This window comes from Apium graveolens, chromosome 2, assembly GCF_009905375.1.
Source record: "Apium graveolens cultivar Ventura chromosome 2, ASM990537v1, whole genome shotgun sequence".
Lineage (NCBI taxonomy): Eukaryota > Viridiplantae > Streptophyta > Magnoliopsida > Apiales > Apiaceae > Apium > Apium graveolens.
The window spans coordinates 248,306,522-248,325,212 of NC_133648.1; the positions used below are offsets into that span (position 1 = coordinate 248,306,522).

Sequence of the window (18,691 nt, forward strand, 5' to 3'; positions counted from 1 at the left end):
GTTGTTGATGAAATCTTGATGATTAAGTTAAGTAGATTTAAGGTTGGTTGTTGTTGCCTCAAGAACATGATGTTCTTAAGAGGAGTTTGTGTTTTGATGATGATATGATGATTGTTGGTGGTTGTGTTGATAGTTAAGGCGTAAACGAAACCCCGATCATAAACGTAACTTCGTTAAAACCAACAAACCGTAACTTTAAGTTTCTGCAGAAAGTCTCGAAGTTGTAAACTATAGATTCTTGAAAAATAACCTTTTTTTAAGATAGACAATGTTATAAGGATCTTTTAGGCGCTTGAATCGCTTAATTCTGATTTACGGATCAAAAGTTATGATCATTTTAGTAAAAGTGTTTTATGTGACAAAAACTGCTACGAATCATGAACTTTGAAAATATAAAGGATAGACTTAAAAATATTCATAAATCATGAAATTTTTACAGAGAGTAACATGTAGAGTTTACTAACTGTCATAAAAATTTCAAGTTAAAATAATGATTTCTCAATTTTATAAAAATATTGGAGCCGAGACCGCGCGAGTAGAAACCGTAAGAATCCTTAAGCGGAGCCGACAACGATAATGAGAATGAACTCAAGATACTTAGGAAAATGAAGTGACCATAAAGTGTTTATGACTTAAAAGAAATGTTAAGGGTAGTATGAGTTGAGAGGGTGTATAATGAGTAGCGCATGAGTGCGAGTTACCGTGAATTAGGATGGAACCTAACGGAATGAAATGTGTTTATGGTTATAGATTTCCGAGCGGAACCTAGAGCATCCTCCACCTCGAGATACCCAGGCAAGTTTACAAACCCAACTCCATTTTACTGTTGTGTTGTGAAAGGATTGTTTTACTATCATCGTATAAATACCATGTTTGCCATGATACGTAGTTGTTGAATTTTCGCATAATATAGCGATGTTGTACGATAAGTATATATCGTGAAATGATTATTTCGCTTTAAGCGTGACGTATTATATAAGACCGAGGGTCGGTCGGGGATTAAGATAAAACCCGGGAATCGTTCCGGAGATATTATAGGACGGTTATATGTCCATAGTGGTACGTTTTAAAGGGACTCATCGTACACTTACGAAATATTAAAACACCTCGAACTTTTAAAATGATTTCCCAATGAGCATATTCCCTCAACTATATTTTATTGATTCGGATATTAAATATTATATACGTATTCCTTTATTATAGGAGTAGTATACTTCAACGTTATTGATTTCAAACCCGATTAATCATTATAGATTATTAATTATGTAAACACAAACTAGTTGAGGAATACTATTTAAATAAATCTTTTAAAGAATAACTCATTCGAGGTATGATTAATATCGATTATCATTTAATTATTTATAGACTACTATTTAAGTAATGATTATTTGTTAAAGGATGGTTATTGATTGAAAGATCATAGATCCTGATATACCTTCTGATTTAGAAGTATCATTCGAATAATTCAGATCATCGGTGAATATTATCCCGACTTATTATTATATTGAATATAGTTTCGAGAAGAAACTTTTCCCCTTATTAATTATCTGTTGACAACGGTCAACTCACATCTCTAGTACTTCCTCCGAAATTCTCGGAAGTACGTATATACATATATATACTCTTATATTTTTTTTAAAAAAAGATAAACTATCTCTATCAACAAGCAAAACGCTTGGGAAACTTCGATGTGGTTCAAGTTCCCGAGATTGATAGAATTCTGTTGAAGGACAATTGAGGGGTAGACTCTGGTACTACGTGTGCTGGATGGGCTACCAAAGGTACCGCAGGCGAAGGTACTTTGTGTACTCAGGAACTTGTTAAGTATGTGTATACCCGAAAATGGGAAACGTAGCCCGAATGCGGCTAGGGTGATACCCGAGAGATGACGGTATTCGTCCTTTTACTAGTAAAGAAGGTTACTTTCTGTAGGACGACTGATCATCGTATGCGGTGGCTCCTGTGAGATGTCCAAAATCTTCCAATTGGAATTGATATGCAATACCGTAACCCAAACCTAGGTGCTGGGATTACTATTAAGGTATTCGCTGGTTATAAAACCCCCTTAAAAGAATTGTTTTCATAAGAAGGTGTGGGACACCAAGAAATCTACTCTTAAATAAAACATATATATAATATATGATGTTATTATACAGTCATTTCATAATGTACATTATTATGCTGAGCATCTTAGCTCACACTTGTTTTTTTTAAATTGACACAACACAACAGTGAATCAAGATGCCTGCCATGAGAACCACAGCCTGGAAACGGGTAGGAAATGGCCAGCTGTTCCGTAGATTGTTTGGTGCAGTACCTCAGGTAGTCGGAATAAGCTGGATTAGTTTTCAGTTGTTTATAGTTCGGCTTATTTATAAGTATGGGTTATGTAAAATAAGAAATAAGAAACGTATATTCGGCCGGCGGATTAACCTTACTTAAAGGTCACCCCCGGTAAGACTAATTACATTTGGGTTGTAATAAAATTTCTCTAGTAATGATGGTTCGTTTCCAAGACAATAACCTGTAGTGTGTGTGTGTTAAGTGTGGGGTCGCGAAGCGTGATTATTTACATATTGTAGTGTGAGTTGTGTGAGTTTAGATAGCGTGACTTCCGAGACTCCTGGCCCCGGGTTTTGGGGCGCCACATTTTATTTAGGCTTGGGTCCATCAATCATATCAAGTACAACCTGAATAGAGATTATCTTTTGTAAATGCTAAAACTCCACATCTTCACCAATATCAGTCAGTGAATTTGTGTCTATAATTTGAGACCATCTCCTTTATATACTCCAACATTTTTAAAACCAAGACCACCTCTCTTGTCGGCTTCCCTAGCTTGAGATCCACCACTATAGATGTTCTTGATTAGCCTAGTGTTTAATATTTGTATATAAGCCTCTAATAACTACTCCATCCATCCCACCTAATTCTTTACATTGGGAGACGGGGGCTCTACACGCACTTTAAGGCTCTTATAAGATATAATTGTCTAATTTTTTTAAAAAAATTCTTCTAAATAAAAATTTAATGTTCAATTTTTTATACAAAAATAAATAAATAAATAAACTATGTCACTATACTTTATAGTAGCCTTAAAAATTAAAATGTGTGCCAAATATGAGAAAAAAATTTGTAAGGAAATGAATGGGACGGAGGGAGTATTGTAAATGGATAGTGAAGCAGAAGGCGTAAAAAATTATGTCTCGAACAACAATTATGAGATCGTAGATGCCCTTTGCTATGTTGTTATGGTACTTAATGCTATTGGTCAGAATGCTATTTCACAATTGGAAACTCGTTGGAACTTATTGAGGAAAACTTACATGAATTTTTTAGTGATAACTAGCTATCATGACCGTCATATCTTCTTAACAAATTATAAGGACCGTTCGATCTAAATACTAAAAAATACATCATTTAAGTTCATGGGTTCGAATCCCGCCAATAACAATCATTTATATTAATTTTTAAATCTTATCCAAGATACCAGATTCGAATCGCGCCAATAAAAAATATTTATATTATAATTTAATGATACAAATAAGACACTGAATTTGTATCCATATGAGCCTTTTCATGGAAAGTCATATTTAATTTTGTTTAATTCTTATTTTACTGTTTAGTACGAGTTATTGTTGTATATTATGGTGCATTAGATCTTTAAAATATTGATCATATATGTATGTCATATATTCTACACAAAGTTTGTTATGGTTTGAGTAAATATTTGAATACACAGACTCTTGCATCGAATAGTTTTGGATTAATATATTAATTTTGTTTAAAGTTTATATTAAGGTAAAATGATAGAATACTAAGGAAAATGTCCTTTTTTGAAGAAGGGGAAAATATTCTTAAACCTTGTATCAATTTTGTTTAAAGTTTATTACTTGATTTTAGATACCTTTCGTTTTTCATTGAAATTTTAAGCAAACATCAAATTGACAATTTATATCCTTTGTAATAACATCCTAACTTCGATGACATTAATTCAATGATATCAAACCACTTGATAACAAAGTTTATAATATTTATATATATATATATATTCAAATTTGATTATATATACCAAAATAAGTATTATTTAAGTTTAAAAATATACATTTTTTCCTACCTTTTCAATATATATAAAAGTAATGTATGTAAACTTCCTTTTTATTTAAGTAAATCTCAAGCTACTGCTTCGTTCGAGCTTGTACATTGTGACTTGTGGGGTCCATATAGGACCACCACCTACAATGGTTGTAAGTACTTTTAACCATTAATATTGATGATTGTACAATAGGTGTATAGACCATTTTATTGCCTACTAAACAACATGTTACTCAATGTCTCAAATATTTCTTTACATATGTGCACACACAATTCTCAACTGTTATAAAGTGTATTCGATCTGAAAAAGGAGGTAAGTTCATAAACAAGGATTTATCTTCTTTCTTTTTATCACAAGGCACTTTGCACCATATTACATGTCCTCACACTCCTCAATAATGGCCGTTTTGAATGAAAACATAGGAATTTGTTAAAAATGCCTAGAGCTCTTATGTTTCAAGCACACCTTCCTTCAATTTTCTAGGGAGAGTGTATTCTTACTTCTACCTATATTATCAATAGAATTTCTTCCTCTATTTTAGGTTTCATTTCTCTTTATCAGAAACTTTATAACAAAGTGCCTTCTTGCGGTCATTTAAAGGTTTTTGGTTGCCAAGCTTACATGTTTATCCATTATTCTTATAAGCCACCACTAAAAGCTATTAGCACTGTCTTTCTTGGCTTGACTGTGACACGAAAGGGGTATAAGCTCTATGATTCCAACACACATCAATTTCATTTATCTCCCCATCTTCAAGTAGTGTTTTCACTATTCCTGACCTTACTTTTTCTGATGATACTGAAATTATTCACACACCTTTATCTGATTACAGTACCCTTGATATGTTTCACCCATATCACATATTCCAGGTCCATCACCTTTACCAGAAGTATCTTCCCCTTCGGTTCCACATGTTTCACAGGATTTCATTGTCATTGATGTCCCACCTTCTCTCATTCCACAACGTGTCTCACTTAGAGATAAAATCAAACTAGTCTAGCTGAAAGACTATATTACTAATGACAAGCTTATCATTTACTCTTTTAATACATTACTTTTAGAATGTCTCATCAACAATAAAAAATTAAATTTTGCCCATTATTCTCCACCAACTTCCATTTATTCTTGTATTGTTAACTCAAGTGCAGCAATTCATGAGCCTTTCTCTTATGCTCAAGCTATTAAAGATCATCATTGTGTTGACGCAATGGAAAAGAAATTACAGGCTTTACAAATCAATAATACTTGGTCCACTGTTCGTCTTCCTGCTGGTTAAAAACTGGTTGGTTGTAAATATGTTTACCTTGTAAAATACTTGGCTAACGGTCTCCTTGACAAATTAAAGATCCATTTAGTAGCTAAGGATTACACACAGCTTGAAGGCCAAAATTATCATAATATATTTTTTCCTATTGCTAAAATGGCAATTGTTCCTACTCTTTTAGCTTTAGTTGATATTAAACGATGGGATATCCATCAGTGTTGTGCAAGACATACTTGTACATAACAAGACTAAATCACTTTGACAACCTTAACGTTAAGTTGTATGATAATCTAATTTTGTATATTATAATTATATTCCTTGAGTCTGTAAAAAAGTTAAGTAGATTAGACTGGAGGATTTTTTAGTGAACAACCTTCAAGATAAGGAATAAACTCTGGAAGAAGATAAATTCATGATCATGCCTAAGAGAGAAGTGTAGCAGCTTGGATTTGAATAATATTGTTCTAGGAAAAATGTTCTAAGTCAGATATCTACAAGTCACAGATCGAGGAATATCGAGAAGTCTGTCGAGAAGTCCAAAATAACTTGTAGCGAAGTCCCAAGAGATATCGATAAGTCAAAATGCATGTAGAGATCTCAGATATTGACAAGTCAAAAATTCTATGTAAGGAACTGGAGATATTGACAAGTCATTTCTTCATGTAGAGATCTAGAGATATCGACAAGTCAAATCTTCATGTAGAGCACTGGAGATATGGACAAGTCAAAAGCCTATGTAGAGAACTGGAGATATCGACAAACTATTCTACATATAGAGAACTCGTGACCTCGACAAGTAAAAGACACATGTAGAAAATTCAAGATATCGATAAGTCATTATACTAATCGATATGTGACATCTCTACAGAACAAAAGAGATCTCGACAAACTATCTCAAAATTCAGAATACATACAAGTTCAAGGTTCAAGATTATCAGTCAACAAACAATTCATTTACTGAATTGGAAAGTCTACAAAAGTAGCTTAAAGAATACAAGATTAAGGGCCAAGATTCATTGGACAAAGGATGGTCACAGACCTACAAAATTCTACACAAATTTGGTAACACCATAAATGGAAATAGACAAGATAGCTTTAGAAAATGTGTTTGTACATTTTAGTGCAAGTTTTATAAACTCATGGTGTTGATCTATAAAGCATGCACGAGTCCTTAGTTTAGAAGTTTACAAAACATATCTAGAAAATCTTGTATCTTCTCTCAAGATTTGTAGCTGAGTTTATATTTTCAAGAACACAAATTTGTAGCAAAATAAATTTGATTAATATAGTCAAGTGGGTTTCTGAAATATTGTTTGTGTGCTTACAGTTAAACAATTTATCTCTAAAAGTTGATACCTGTTTTGTTCACTTTCAAACCAAATATTTTAAAAGTGAAGTAAAATCCAAAGAAACACATTCAACCCCCCCTTCTGTGTTATATTTCACTACACTCAATATCTAACAAGTGGTATTAGAGCAAAATATGAAAGTAAACAAAAAAAGATCTTGGAAGAATGAGTTCTTAAAAAATAAGCAGTATCAAGATACCTGTCTTTGACAAGATCAACTACGCATTATAGAAGAAGAAAATGTTGTTGTTCATAAGGATGGCCAACCCTATGTACATTCAGATTCTCAAAAATGGACCCTTCATTCCTATGGAAAGGGTTCTTGAATCTACAGATGGAGACATGGTCATACCTGCATATTTTGCACCTAAAGGTCCCTCAACCTACATAGATCCTGAAAAAGAAAAGGTTTCACTGGATAACAGCTTACAACTCATATTGATTGAGTCCCTTAATAATGTAATGTACAATAACATTATTAATTGTAAGTCATCTAAACAGATATCTGAGAAAATAGAATTACTGTGTGAGCGAACAAAAGAGGTTAGATCTAGTCAAAGAAGAATCTTGGTTTCACAGTATGAGGGTTTTATGGGTAAACCAAAGGAAGGCATAGCTGAAGTTTTTGAAAGGTTCAATAAGTAGATAAATGATTTGCAGCTTCATGACAAATACTATGAAGCTGAAGAGTTCATCCTTAAATTCTTGCTCACCCTTCCTGATCAGCTGGAACAAAAGATATCTATAATCAGAGAAGGAAGCGATTTAAGCATAATGACTTTGGAGGGCTTGTATGTTATTTTGAAGACCTATGAGCTGGAGATGTTACAGAGGAAGTTGTTGAGTGGCATTTATGACACTTTATAACGCTCCATAAAGTTCTGAATTGGTGTGTTTGTACTCAAGATGTTGGTGTTTTAATGTGTTTTCTAGTGTTTTTGCATTTCAGGCATTAATCCGGAATTCAGGTGAATTAGCATTAATTTGATGCTAATATGGTGTTAGGATGGTGTCCAAGGAATAAAGGCTCGTGAAGACCAGCTTATTGCAGCAAGAAAGGAAGGCAATTTCATTTTTTCCAGAAGTCCGACGCGCCCGCGCTGTGCTAGCGCGCGCCCGCGCCAGAGAAGCAGAATGTCAGCGCGCCCACGCCAGGTCGGGACTCCAGATTCCTCTTTCAATTAGAAGACTATTTTCTGGGCTTTTGGATTAATTGGGTTGTTATTTAAAGATAACAAAAAGACATTTTTCATAACGGAGCTTAAGGAGAAGACGACAAAAAGACCTATAGCACAATTCAACGAAGGCGAAGAAGATCTAGTTTATTCTTGTGAATCTTTATTCTAAGTTGTAATCTTGGATGCTCGTTTCTTGTATTGTTGAACCTAATACTCTGGATTACGTACTTGGTTTATTATTTATTTTATAAAGACTGCGTTTATTATACCATGTTTTCATCGGAACCCACGTTGATGATGAGTCCGATTATGGGCTAATCGTTATCGTGGGGTTTTAGCGGATTTATTTATGGATTTTTTTAGTTAATTTGTTTTGATGCCTAAGTGTGTGGTGATTGTATGATAACCTAGTATTGGTTGTGCTTATTCGTCTTATGAGCATCGCGAACTTGTAAGATAGCGTGTTAAACTTTAGTAAAACGAAAGTGAATTTAAGGGTTTAGAACTTGTCATGCTAGCATAGGTTCATGTATTTGATATGCATGATTCGTAGGTAATTTTAACCATCGTACTTGCCCTATGTAATCCTAATAGATAACTTGCGCATTAAACCGTTATGTTGTCAAATTCTATAGACATATAGGGTCTCAATATAATTGGTGTCTATTCAGCTTCTATCTCTTTAGTTGATGTCTAATAGTATGTTATTCGTGCAACGAAAGTTGGCGTTTAGCAGTTTTGTGTTATCTGATTAGTGTCATCACCATTATATGCTAAGGTTAAGAACGAAAAGGCTATTGAATGAAGTATTTAATGAAGTTAGGATCCCATGTTTGTGTTATATTATTCAACTCTCTTTAATCTCTTAGTTAATGTTCTTTAGTATAGTTCTCAATAGTTAATTGTAGTATAATCAAAACCCAAATTGTTATTCATTTTAGCATTGAATAATAACCATATCATTGTTGCATAAGTGCATAAATCATAAAGTTAACCTAAACCAGTATCTGTGGGAATGAACTAGAAATAATTCTATATTACTTCCGAACACGTATACTTGCGTAAATTATTAGCGCATGTTTAACGACTAACAAGTTTTTGGTGCCACTGCCGGGGATTCGGTGTTAACTTTTAGTTTATGTGTTTGTCATCAGTGATCGTTAAAGTTCATTGACTCGGACATTGTTACTCACCTACTCTTTTCCTTGTCGTATTTCAGGTACTCTAGCGAGCGTGTATGCATATGCGTTTGCGGGCTCGTAAGAGAACTTTGGATCAAGCTGAGGAGGAAGTTGTAGTAATTCGAAGGGAATTTTTGAGGATGAAGAGAAAGTCGAGGAACCAGCTTTAGTAGTGATGGGAGATCAAGCAAAAATTCTGAAGGCTTTGATGGACTATTCTCAGCCTAAGATCAATGATATTCAGTCAAGCATCATCAGACCAGCCATCTCGGCTATTACTATTGAGATCAAGTCGAGCATGATTCAGATGATACACAACTCAGTTCAGTTTGGGGGTTCTCCTACAGAAGACCCCAATATGCACATCAGGGATTTCATTGAGATCTGCGACACTTTCAAGTTCAATAGGATGACTGAAGATGCTATCAAACTGCGACCTTTCCCATTCTTTCTGAGGGACAAAGCAAAATGCTGGTTACATTCTCTACCACCAGGATCTATCACCAAATGGGAGGATCTTGCTCAAAAGTTTCTCACTAAATTCTTTATTATGGTGAAGACTGCTACAATCAGGAATGCTCTTACTCGGTTTATACAGCAAACTGGAGAATCTCTGTATGAGGCTTGGGATCGATATAAGGAGATGCTAAGGAAGTGCCCACACCATGGCATGCCTGATTGGATGATTATAAACTGTTTCTACAATGGTTTAGGCACACAGTATAGACCTATGCTCGATGCAGCATCTGGTGGAGCCTTATGGGCCAAAAGCTATACTGAAGCTAATGAGTTGATTGAGCTAATGACAGCTAATGAATACCAGAATCATATGCAAAGAATGTTGCAAGGCAAGGTAGAAGGAATTCTGAAAGTGGATACAGCTACTGCTATAGCTGCTCAACTTCAAGCTTTGACGATGAAAGTGGACTCTTTGGCTAATTATGGAGTTTAATCAAATCACTAGTGCTTGTGAGCTTTGTGCGGGGGCACATGAAACTGAGCAGTGTGCTATTTCTAGCGAATCAACTCAATTTGTGAGCAACTTTCAGAGATCACTGCAGCAAGCTCCAGCCACTTATCATCCCAACAACCGCAATCATCCTAACTTCAGCTGGAACAACAATCAGAATGTGGTGCAACAACCTTATCAGCCATACACAGCAAAGCAATACAACCCTCCTAATTTTTAAAAACCGCAATATGCCGCTAGACAACAACTTCAACTTCAGCAGTTACCACAAGCTAATGAAAAATCTGAATTGGAGGAGTTGAGGCTCATGTACAAAAGCCAAGTTGTTTTTATCAAGATCTTGGAGAATCAAATTGGGCAGATTGCTAATGCATTATTGAATTGTCAACTTGGTACGCTTCCAAGCGATACTGAAGTGACAGGCAAGAAGGAAGCTAAGGAGCATGTTAAGGAAATTACATTGAGGTCTGGTAAGGTTACAAATTCTGAAAAAGCTAAGACTCCAGAATCTGAAGTTGAGGCTGAAGAAGAAGAAGTGCAGAAGGAAGCAGAAGTGCAACCAAGGAAGACTACTGTTGAGCACACTCCTTCTGAGGGTAATACAGGGGAGAAATAGATTTATCCTCCAACTCCTTTTCCTAAAAGGCTGCAGAAAAAAAAGCTGGATAAGCAGTTTGAGAAGTTTCTTGAGGTGTTCAAGAAACTTCACATCAACATACCTTTTGCTGAAGCTCTTGAACAAATGCCTAGTTATGCGAAGTTTATGAAAGGTATTCTCTTTTGGAAGGTGAAACTTGATGACTTAGAGACCGTTGCTCTCACGAAGGAATACAGTGTTGTGTTGCAACAGAAGTTGCCTCTGAAGCTTAAAGATCCTGAAAGCTTCACTATTCCTTGCACCATTAGAAAAGTGTCATTTGACAAATGCTTATGTGACTTGGGAGCTAGCATCAATCTGATGCCTTTGTCAATCTTCAAAAAGTTGGATTTACCTGATCCTAAACCTACTTATATGACTTTGCAGTTGGCCGACCGTTCTATTACATATCCACGCGGTATTGCGGAGGATGTCTTGGTCAAGGTAGATAAACTCATCTTTCCTGATGATTTTATAATTCTTGATTTCGAGGAGGATAAGAAGATTCCCATAATCTTGGGAAGACCATTCTTGGCTACTGGCCGAACCTTGATAGATGTGCAGAAGAGTGAGCTCGGCATGCGAGTGTTGGATCAGGATGTAACTTTTAATGTGTTCAGTGTGATAAAGTTCCCTACGGAAAATGAGGAGTGTTTTAAGGTGGAGATGGTTGATTCTGTGGTTAGTTCTGAACTTGATCGATTTCTAAGGTCTGATGCCTTAAAAAAGGCCTTGTTGGGGAATTCCGATAGTGAAGATGACGAAGGTGAAGAGCACTTGCAATATTTGAATGCTTCTCCCTGGAAGCGAAAGATGGATATGCCTTTTGAATCTCTTGGGTTGGAGGAGCTGAAAAGTTCTCCAAAGCGCCTCAAGCCATCTATTGAGGAAGCTCCTACTCTTGAGCTCAAGCCTTTACCTGAACATTTGAGGTATGCGTTTTTAGGTGATGCATCTACTTTGCCTGTTATTATTGCATCTGACCTTTCAGGTAGCGATGAGGAAAAGCTTTTAAGAATTCTTAGAGAATTTAAATCAGCAATTGGATGGACGATAGCAGATATCATGGGAATCAGCCCTCTTATTACATGCATAAAATTCTGCTAGAGGAAGGAAGCAAGCCTACTATTGAGCAACATAGAAGGCTAAATTCGATCATGAAAGAGGTTGTGAAGAAGGAAATCCTCAAGTGGCTATATGCAAGGATCATCTATTCTATTTCTGGCAGTTTTTGGGTAAGTCCAGTTCAGTGTGTGCCAAAGAAAGATGGTATCACAGTGGTAGCAAATGAGAAGAATGAGCTTATTCCTACACAAACAGTCACGGGGTGGAGAGTTTGCATGGGTTATAGGAACCTGAACAAGGCTACAAGGAAGGATCACTTCCCTCTTCCTTTTATTGATCAGATGCTTGATAGATTGGCTGGGCATGATTACTATTATCTTCTGGATGGTTATTCGGGATATAATCGGATTTGTATCGCTCCAGAAGATCAGGAAAATACTACATTCACATGTCATTTTGCTACTTTTGCATTCCAGAGAGTTTCTCTTGGGCTATGTGGTACACCAGCCACTTTTCAGAGATGCATGATGGTTTTCTTCTCTGATATGATTGGTAATAATGTAGAAGTGTTCATGGACGACTTCTCGGTCTTTAGAACTTCTTATGATGAATGCTTGCACAATCTTGGGTTAGTACTAAAAAGGTGTGTTGAGACCAATTTGGTTCTCAATTGGGAGAAATGTCATTTTATGGTGCGCCAAGGCATCATTCTTCGGCACAAGGTTTCTAGTAAGGGTCTTGAGGTGGACAAAGCCAAGGTGGAAGTTATCAAAAAACTTCCTCCACCAATTTCTGTTAAGGGGATTCGTAGTTTTCTTGGTCATGCGGGTTTCCATAGGTGTTTTATCAAGGACTTCTCTATGATTTCGAAGCCGTTGTGCAATTTGCTAGAGAAAGATGTTCCTTTCAAGTTTGATGAAGAGTGTCTTGCTGTGTTTGAGACGCTAAAGAAGAGTTTAATTATGGCACATGTCATAACTGCACCTGATTGGTCTGTACCATTTGAAATATGTGCGATGCAAGTGATTATGCAGTTGGAGCAGTTCTTGGGCAAAGAAAGAATAATATATTTCATGTGGTATGCTATGCTAGTGAGACCCTAAATGGTTCTCAACTGAATTATACTACTACGGAGAAAGAACTTTTGGTTATTGTCTACGGTTTTGAGAAATTTCGATCTTATCTGCTTGGAACGAAGGTGACAATTTTCATTGATCACGCTGCAATTCGATATCTCATCTCGAAGAAGGACTCGAAGCCTAGATTGATTAGATGGGTTCTTTTGCTTCAGGAATTTGAGTTGGAGATCAAGGACATAAAAGGTACCGAGAATCCAGTCGCTGATCATCTTTCTCGTTAAGAGGATCCAAGTGCAACTTCACTCGATAAGATACTAATAAATGAGTCTTTTCCCGATGAGCAGCTATTTGGAGTGCAAGAGGAAGAACCATGGTTTGCAGACGTTATGACATACCTTATGAGTAATATCATGCCTCCCGACTTGTCGTACGCTCAAAGGAAGAAGTTTCTACATGAAGTGAAATGGTATATGTGGGATGAGCCATTTCTTTTTCAACAAGGAGTTGACCAAATCATCAGGTAATGTATTCCTTACAGCAAAACGGGGGGGGGAGGGATCTTACGAGATTTCCACTCAACGACTTATGGAACTTATTATGTTGGAGAAAAGACAGCAGCTCGTATTCTTCAAGCAGGTTTCTTTTGGCCGACTCTGTTTAAAGATCATCATCAGTTTGTTTTGAAATGTGATCGATGTCAACGTGTGGGTAATATGTCTAAGAGGGATGAGATGCCTCTTAATGTGCTTCTCGAGGTTGAAGTCTTCGATGTTTGGGGAATTGACTTTATGGGGCCATTTGTCTCATCTTGTAACAATCAGTATATCTTGTTGGTGGTTGATTATGTCTCGAAATGGGTTGAAGTCAAGGCGCTACCAACGAACGATGTGAAGGTAGAGCTTAATTTTCTTCACAAGCAGATATTCACAAGATTTGGAACTCCAAGAGTCATAATCAGTGATAAGATGTCGCATTTTTGTAATCGCAAATTCACTGCTATGATGTAAAGGTATAATGTGAATCATCGCATTGCTACGACTTATCACCCTCAGACAAATGGTCAGACTGAGGTATCGAACAGAGAGATCAAGCGCATTTTAGAGAAATTTGTGTGTCCGTCGAGAAAAGATTGGTCTTTGAAGTTTGATGAAGCTGTTTGGGCGTATAGAACAGCATACAAGACTCTATTGGGAATGTCGCCATTTCAGTTGGTTTACGGTAAGGGGTGTCATTTACCGGTAGAGCTAGAGCATAAAGCGTATTGGGCTTTGAAGAAGTTGAATCTAGACTTGGATGCAGCTGGAAAGAAAAGGATACTTCAATTGAATGAGCTCGACGAGTTTCGACTTCAAGCGTATGAAAACAACAAAATGTATAAGGATAAAGTCAAGAGGTGGCACGATAGGGGTCTAGTGCTCAAATCATTTGTGTCAGGGCAAAAAGTTCTTTTGTTTAACTCTCGTCTCCGTCTTTTTCCTGGAAAATTGAAGTCGAGGTGGTCAGGGTCGTTTGTTGTCAAAACTCTGTTTTCACATGGAGCGGTGGAGATTTTTGAGAATGATCCGGGCCAAGCATTCAAGGTAAATGGTCAGAGGTTGAAGCATTACTATAGTGACATGACAAACCGCGAGGTGGTTAGTGTCGTTTTATTATCCATTTGATCTCGCATTTCTACGTCAAGCTAACGACGTAAAGCAAGCGCTTCTTGGGAGGCAACCCAAGTTTGTTGTACATTAGTAGATAGAGGGAGAAGAAAAAAAGGAGAAAAGTACAAAAAAATAAAAAAATACAAAATTTCGGGGCCAACTACATTAGCACGGCGCGCTCACGCTGAGGAAGCGGGGGGGGAGCCACTTTTCTAGAAACAGAGCGTGCCCGCGCTGCCTGGTGGGGCGGCCGCGCTTAAAAGTCAGAAGCATGGCACGCCCGCGCTGAGGTTCCGAAAAAAATAAAAATCGGAAAAAGAAGAGAAAATCGGGGACTTTACTACAAAATCAAATTCTATCCGATTTTTACTCTTCCACATCCCAAATTTCCCTCTCCAAATCAAACCCATTATTCCCACTATTCCCATAATCAATTCCCACTTTTACTCCATATATATTCTCTCCCAACCTCCTATATATACACACACTTACACACAAACTTCTCCATCACTTATCAAATTCTCAAACACAATTCTCTCTCATACACCTATCTTTTATTCTCTCTTATTCAATCCCAATGGCACCAAAAGTCAGTGAACTCAAGTAAGCAACAACACTACTGATTCTTCGAGTGCAGGTGGTGTGAGGCCAAGGTTTTTAACTCCCGAGGCTGAAGCAGAGTATACGAGGCTTCTCTCAAAGCCTATAGCCAAGGAGCGTGGTTTTCTGCTATCGGGGAAAGATGGTAAGTTGTTGGAGATGATCTTGGAGATGGGTTGGGTTGCTTTTTGCGAGGCACCCGTTGTTGTGCCCATGAGTGTGGTTCGTGAGTTTTATGTTAATGCGAAGGCGTAAAAGAATGGTTTCACTGTGGTGAGGGGGATGACTGTGGAGTATAGTGCAGAAGCGATAAGGAGGGTGATTGAGCAGCCCGCGAGGAAGCCCGGTCAGGATATCTGGAACGAGAAGACTCCGGAGGAGTTTGATTTGGATTTGATAATTGCTACTCTGTGTGTGCCTGAGACTCACTGGAAGTTCAAGAGGGGCACGACTGATTATTCCATGTTCCCTGATTCGTGCATGAATATGTTCGCACGTGCATGAAATTCTTTTATTTGTGCTAACATCATACCATCTTCTCACGTGTATGATGTTACTGTGGAGCGTGCACGCTTGTTGTGGGGTATTCTGTAAGGGGACTATATGGACCTTGGTATGGTTATTCACCAAGGGATTCTGAGATTTTTGCGAGGGAGTACTACGGGTTCTATACCCTATACGTCCATTGTGACAAAGCTATGTGTGGTAGTTGGTGTTCGTTGGGCCGCACATGAGCAGCTTCAGTTGCCTAGTTTTGTTATTGATAGTTTGACATTATTGAGTATGGTGGAGTGGTACGGTGGTAAGCCCGATCCTAAGGGGCTTGATTATTCATATGATCTTCTTCCGGACAAACGTTCAGCTGATTAGACGTATGCTGGTGGGTCGAAGCATGCCCGTAAGGCGGCATAGAGAGCTCAGTTGGGTGAGGAAGTAGAGTCGTCCCAGTCAAAGCATCCATCGCAGCAGCAGCAGCAGGAAGCAGGAGCAGATGTTAGAGTTGGTATGAGCATGGCGCAGTATAGGCGTTTGGCGAGGAGGATGGATGCGATGCATGACATCTATAGTCGGTTTGCACGTGATCTCACCCAAGCAATAGGGACTGCATTCAGAGCCACAAGTGTTGACATCCAGTGGCCAGTAGTTGGTGAGGACTCCATGTATCCACCTCTAGACACGCCTGAGACTTCACCCGTTGGGGATGAGGATCCTGATTCGGATTAGGTATGCCTGATTCCTTATTATTACCTTCACTGAGGACAGTGAAAATTTTAAGTTTGGGGGTAGTAGTTGAAGGAATATATTTTGTATGAGTCGCATATAGTTGCACATTCATGATAGTTTAGTGCATATGTGTGAGTCACATATAGTTGCACATTCATGATAGTTTAGTGCATATAGTTGCATGTTTGCTATGTAGTTTTTTTTATTTTATTATTTTTATAGTTTTTTATGATAGTTTGTTCATATAGTTTCATGCATTTGCATAATAATATGATCCCTTAAATGATTTTTCCGATTGATTTGTGATATTGATGCTAGTGTAGTGATGTCATATTTAGTGATATTAAGCCTTATTAATTTGATTTGCATGCTAGAGATAATTATATTTCACTAAGTCTTATAGGTTGCTTGAGGGCTAGATCATGGTCATGGTTTATTTATTTGTCGAAGTTTATTCGCTTGTTTATATTTAGAATTTAGGATATTCTCTTAATAATAAAATGGCATTGTTATTTAAAATTGGAGAAAATTAGATTTCATTGCTAGTTGTTATGGCTAGGTGTCAAATGGCTACTAGCTGACTCATATTTATATGAGTAGTCTAGGGTTGAGCGAGATGGAGCGAAATGCACTCGTTCAGAAATTTGTAAAAAAAGAAAAAAAAGAAAAAAGAAAAGAAAAGAAAATAAGTGTTATGTATAATTGATCATGAGTGGGCTCTTTAGTACTCGAGTTATTAAATTCTTAGGGGACTTTGTGCTTAGTGACCTAAGACTTTTATAGTCTGGGATCTGCTAGCCTAACGCTCGCTACATGGGTACTATTGTATAAGTCTTGTGTGGACCTCACTCATTGCACGGTCAAATAAGCATATTTGTGTTGTTTATGTGTTATGAATAAAAGCGTGAAAATATATAAAACTCCAATATAAGAATTGAAGTGTTATAAGTTATTTTGAGTCTAGCTTTTATTTTATCTATAATCTTGCGATTGCTTTGATGAGTAGTGAGTCATGTTTATTGATCTAGTTGCGATGGTACATCTTTAAGCATTTGCACACACACACGTCTCTGGTTTGTAGGTTGATTTATGGGGTTTGGTTGATCTTTATGCGAATAACTACATTTGTTGAGATGTTGCTTGTTGATTGGTTTAGTTATTCTATTGGGATCGTTGCATTCATATAGTTACATTCATGCATATTTCTTTTTTCTTGTTCTTTGAGTCTGTTTATGCTTGAGGACAAGCATCGATTCAAGTTTGGGGGTATGTTGAGTGGCATTTATGACACTTTATAATGCTCCGTAAATCTCTGAATTGGTGTATTTGTACTCATGTTATTGGTGTTTTAATGTGTTTTCTAGTGTTTTTACATTTCAGGCATTAATCCGGAATTCAGGTGAATTAGCATTGATTTGATGCTAATATGGTGTTAGGATGGTGTCCAAGGAATAAAGGCTCGTGAAGACCAGCTCATTGCAGCAAGAAAGGAAGGCAATTTAAGTTTTTCCAGAAGTCCGGCGCGGCCGCGCAGAAAAGCAGAATGTCAGCGCGCCCGCGTCGGTGAAGCGCGCGCCCGCGCCAGGTCGAGACTCCAGATTTTTGTTTCAATAAGAAGACTGTTTTCTGGGCATTTGGATTAATTGGGTTGCTATTTAAAGACAACAAAAAAAAAGTTTTTCATAACGGAGCTTAAGGAGAAGACGACAAGAAGACCTATAGCACAATTCAACGAAGGCGAAGAAGATCTAGTTTATTCTTGTGAATCTTTGTTTTAAGTCGTAATCTTGGACGCTCGTTTCTTATTTTGTTGAACCTAATACTCTGGATTATGTACTTGGTTTATTATTTTTTTTATAAAGACTACGTTTATTATACCATGTTTTTATCGAAACCCATGTTGATGATGAGTGTGATTATGGGATAATCGTTATCGTGGGGTTCTAGCGGATTTATTTATGGATTTCTTTAGTTAATTTGTTTCGATGCCTTAGTGTGTGGTGATTGTATGATAACCTAGTATTGGTTGTGCTTATTCGTCTTATGAGCGTCGCGAACTTGTAAGATAGCGTGTTAATCTTTAATGAAGCGAAAGTGAATTTAAGGTTTAGAACTTGTCATGCTAGCATAGGTTCATGTATTTGATATGCATAATTCGTAGGTAATTTTAACCATCTTACTTGCCCTATATAATCCTGATAGATAACTTGCACATTAAAACTTTATGTTGTCAAATTCTATAGACATATAGGATCTCAATATAATTGGTGTCTATTCAGCTTCCATCTCTTTAGTGGATGTCTGATAGTATGTTATTCGTGCAACGAAAGTTGGCATTTAGCAGTTTCATGTTATCTGATTAGTGTCATCACCATTACATGCTAAGGTTAAGAACGAAAAGG

The 18,691-nt window shown here is 37.0% G+C and overlaps 1 non-coding gene across 1 annotated transcript; it reads right to left on the reverse strand.

Annotated features, from left to right (window-relative positions):
• Positions 1–9,633: 9,633 nt before the first annotated feature.
• LOC141710191 (small nucleolar RNA R71) lies at positions 9,634–9,740 on the reverse strand. Its single transcript, XR_012570723.1, has one exon. It is a non-coding gene; the product is annotated as a small nucleolar RNA R71 (small nucleolar RNA).
• Positions 9,741–18,691: the final 8,951 nt, after the last annotated feature.